The 4,429-nt window shown below is 44.5% G+C and overlaps 1 pseudogene; it reads left to right on the top strand.

Moving 5' to 3' along the window:
- Positions 1-420: 420 nt before the first annotated feature.
- Positions 421-550, top strand: LOC125777939 (small nucleolar RNA U3; annotated as a pseudogene).
- The last annotated feature ends 3,879 nt before the right edge of the window (positions 551-4,429 follow it).

Genomic DNA, 4,429 nt, shown 5'->3' with positions numbered 1-4,429 from the left:
CTTCTTATACGACGCCGGAAAAGGTTGCGATAGATTCTGGTTGCGCAACCTTCCATATAAAAGTAACGCAAAGTTGCGCAACCTCGCTCCATCCATATGAATGTAACGCAACCTTGTCTGCGGAGATGTGCGAGCAGCAAGCGAAGCGGTGACAATCGGCGATCGTTTGTTCGTTTCTTTCGGCACAGCTCGGCCGACACGACAACACAACACAATGTTCCATGCTTATGCTGTTGTTGTTTTTGTAGAACAATGTTTCAATTTTTGGTTGGTGACATATTCACATGTGTGCGCATATGTATGTTTGTATGCTTGTGCATTATTGAAGTTATACTTCTTTTTCTTTCGTTTGTCTTTCATTTCTGCGAATTCTCAACTATTTTACGTATGTTTTGGTTGAAATACTCTGCGTTGCCCTTTCGGAATCACACAGAATTATTTCTGTGGTTTTTGAAACTGACCCACGAGGACGAGGTATATGGTTTTATCTGGGAGCGTGAGATTTAAGAAAATCGCTCGCTTACAAGGGATAAAACGACTTCTGAGTGGCGATTTTAATGAATAAATTCACAGAATCATTTCTGTGCTTTTGGAAATCTATACTAATAAATATTTTTTTCTTACTAATAGAAAATAAATTTATCACAGCAATATACATATACATAATATTGCTGTGATAAATTTATTGCGAAAGCAAATGTTCTACAAAGTAGGTATTATTCTATTATATAATTTCTCTATACTTAAACAAAATTATTAGAACCCATCGTATGTTTCTTGCATTCATAACCAAATCATACTTAAGTCAGCGCAACGTAATTATCAATGGTGGTAAGCGCTTGGAAGGTCAAGATGCTAGCACAGGTCCCAGGTTCGAATCTGGACAGAATAAATTTTTAATTTTTTGCTTTTAACATCGTATACTATACAAATTAATATTTTTCTTACTAATAGAAATTAAATTTATCACAGCAATATTATGTATATGTATATGTATATTGCTGTGATACATTTATTTTCTATTAGTAAGAAAAATATTTATTAGTATAGTATACGATGTTAAAAAGCAAAAAATTAAAAACAAATTCTGTTGAGATTCGAACCTGTGACCTGTGTTAACATCTTGACTTTCCAAGCGCTTACCACCAACACCACCATTGACTCTTAGGTTGCGCTGACTTAAGTATGATTTGGTTATGCATGCAAGAAACATACGATCGAATCTCAACGAAATTTATTTTTTTAGTTTGAATACAGTAGCACAATCGTGCTTTCACAGACACTTGTCGCGACATGTTGGTGTGAGGTGTCTGGTACTGTCCGTGCGCTATTGTGCGCATATGCAGTGGACAACGCTGCCGTAAATACATATGTTTCTGTCTCTTCATATTCTCCGCGATGACGAGGTGACTATTCACATGTGTGCGCATATGTATGTTTGTATGCTTGTGCATTATTGAAGTTATAGTTCTTTTTCTTTCGTTTGCCTTTCTGCGAATTCTCAACTATTTTACGTATGTTTTGGTTGAAATACTCTGCGTTGGCCTTTCAGCATCACACAGAATAATTTCTGTGGTTTTTGAAACTGACCCACGAGGACGAGGTATATGGTTTTATCTGGGAGCGTGAGATTTAAGGAGGATGGAGTCATGTGTAGAAGTTCACGCAAGTGAGGAAAGTTCTCTGATTGCCATTCACTTGGGAGTGGCCAGAAACGATTCTTTTACATGTGACTCAAGCAGCTCACGACTTCCGGTCTTTGACCAAGTATCCTCTGGGTAGCCTAAGAACATCCGTTTGAAGGCGAGCTAACGTGAGAAGGCGAAACATCCCCTGCATAGGGTTGTGCGCTGGGTTTGGGACCCGCCACGTAAAAAAACACCCCCAATGAAAATCAACTATAAGCCTCGGATGAGAAACCCCCCTTTCGATGACGACCATGGCAAACGAAATAAGGACTACGATTTGAGGGCATGCACCTGGAATGTCCGGTCCCTTAATTGGGAAGGTGCCGCTGCCCAGCTGGTTGATGTCCTCGTGAAAATAAAGGCTGACATCACCGCCGTCCAAGAAATGCGATGGACGGGACAAGGACAGAGACGAGTAGGTCCTTGTGACATCTACTACAGTGGCCATATAAAGGAGCGCAAGTTTGGTGTTGGATTCGTGGTGGGAGAGAGACTCCGTCGCCGAGTACTATCATTCACTCGGGAGAATGAGCGTCTAGCCATAATCCGCATCAAAGCGAGGTTCTTCAACATATCGCTGATTTGCGCCCACGCCCCGACGGAAGAGAAGGACGATGTGACCAAAGATGCCTTTTATGAGTGCTTGGAGCGCACTTATGAGAGATGCCCCCGCCACGATGTCAAAATCGTGCTTGGTGACTTTAACGCCAGGGTGGGCAAAGAAGGTATCTTTGGCACTACGGTCGGTAAATTCAGCCTCCACGAGGAAACATCCCCAAATGGGTTGAGGCTGATCGACTTCGCCGGGGCCCGAAATATGGTTATCTGTAGTACTAGATTCCAGCATAAGAAGATACATCAAGCTACCTGGCTGTCTCCGGATCGAAAAACTACCAACCAGATCGATCATGTTGTGATAGACGGAAGACACGTCTCCAGTGTTTTAGATGTGCGTGCGCTCCGAGGTCCTAACATCGACTCGGACCACTATATTGTTGCAGCCAAAATTCGCACCCGCCTCTGTGCAGCAAAAAACGCACGCCAACAAACACAAGGAAGGTTCGACGTCGAGAAGCTGCAATCACAACAGACAGCCGAACGATTTTCTACTCGGCTTGCACTCCTGCTCTCTGAGAGCACTCGTCAACAACTCGGTATAAGGGAACTGTGGGACGGCATTTCAAACTCCTTACGTACAGCTGCAACCGAAACCATTGGTTTTCGGAAAGTGCAAAAGAACAGCTGGTACGACGAGGAGTGCCGTGTCGCAGCGGAGAGAAAACAGGCTGCCTACCTCGCAACGTTACGATCGACCACAACACGTGCGAGATGGGATAGATACCGAGAGTTGAAGAGGGAAGCGAGACGCATTTGCAGACAGAAGAAGAAAGAGGCCGAAATGCGTGAGTACGAACAGCTCGATAAGCTGGCCGACAGGGGTAATGCTCGAAAATTCTACGAAAAGATGCGGCGGCTTACAGAAGGTTTCAAGACCGGAGCATACTCCTGTAGAACCCCCCAAGGTGATCTAGTTACCGATGCCCAGAGCATACTTAAATTATGGAGGGAACACTTCTCCAACCTGCTGTATGGCAGTGATTGCACAACACCAGGAGAAGGCGAACCCGATACCCCAATCGATGACGATGGAGCAGGCGTTCCATTGCCCGACCATGAAGAAGTTCGAATAGCAATTGCCCGACTGAAAAACAACAAAGCGGCAGGTGCCGATGGATTGCCGGCCGAGCTATTCAAATACGGCGGCGAAGAGCTGATAAGGTGCATGCATCAGCTTCTTTGCAAAATATGGTCGGACGAAAGTATGCCCAACGATTGGAATTTAAGTGTGCTATGCCCAATCCATAAAAAAGGAGACCCCACAATCTGCGCCAACTACCGTGGGATTAGCCTCCTCAACATTGCATATAAGGTTCTGTCGAGCGTATTGTGTGAAAGATTAAAGCCCACCGTCAACAAACTGATTGGACCTTATCAGTGTGGCTTCAGACCTGGTAAATCAACAACCGACCAGATATTCACCATGCGCCAAATCTTGGAAAAGACCCGTGAAAGGAGAATCGACACACACCACCTATTCGTCGATTTCAAAGCTGCTTTCGACAGCACGAAAAGGAGCTGCCTTTATGCCGCGATGTCTGAATTTGGTATCCCCGCAAAATTAATACGGCTGTGTAAACTGACGCTGAGCAACACGAAAAGCTCCGTCAGGATCGGGAAGGACCTCTCCGAGCCGTTCGATACCAAACGAGGTTTCAGACAAGGCGACTCCCTATCGTGCGACTTCTTCAATCTGCTGCTGGAGAAAATTATTCGAGCTGCAGAACTTAATCGAGCAGGTACAATCTTTTATAAGAGTGTACAGCTGCTGGCGTATGCTGATGATATTGATATCATCGGTCTCAACACCCGCGCCGTTAGTTCTGCTTTCTCCAGACTGAACAAGGAAGCAACGCAAATGGGTCTGGCAGTGAACGAGGGCAAGACGAAATATCTCCTGTCATCAAACAAACAGTCGTCGCACTCGCGACTTGGCACTCACGTCACTGTTGACAGTCATAACTTTGAAGTTGTAGATAATTTCGTCTATTTAGGAACCAGTATTAACACCACCAACAGTGTCAGCCTGGAAATCCAACGCAGGATTACTCTTGCCAACAGGTGCTACTTCGGACTGAGTAGGCAATTGAAAAGTAAAGTCCTCTCTCGTCGAACAAAAGCCA

The sequence above is a fragment of the Bactrocera dorsalis genome, chromosome 3, assembly GCF_023373825.1.
Source record: "Bactrocera dorsalis isolate Fly_Bdor chromosome 3, ASM2337382v1, whole genome shotgun sequence".
Classification (NCBI taxonomy): Eukaryota; Metazoa; Arthropoda; class Insecta; order Diptera; family Tephritidae; genus Bactrocera; species Bactrocera dorsalis.
The sequence above is the reverse complement of the archived record's forward strand: the minus strand, read 5'-3'. Positions and strand labels throughout refer to the sequence as shown.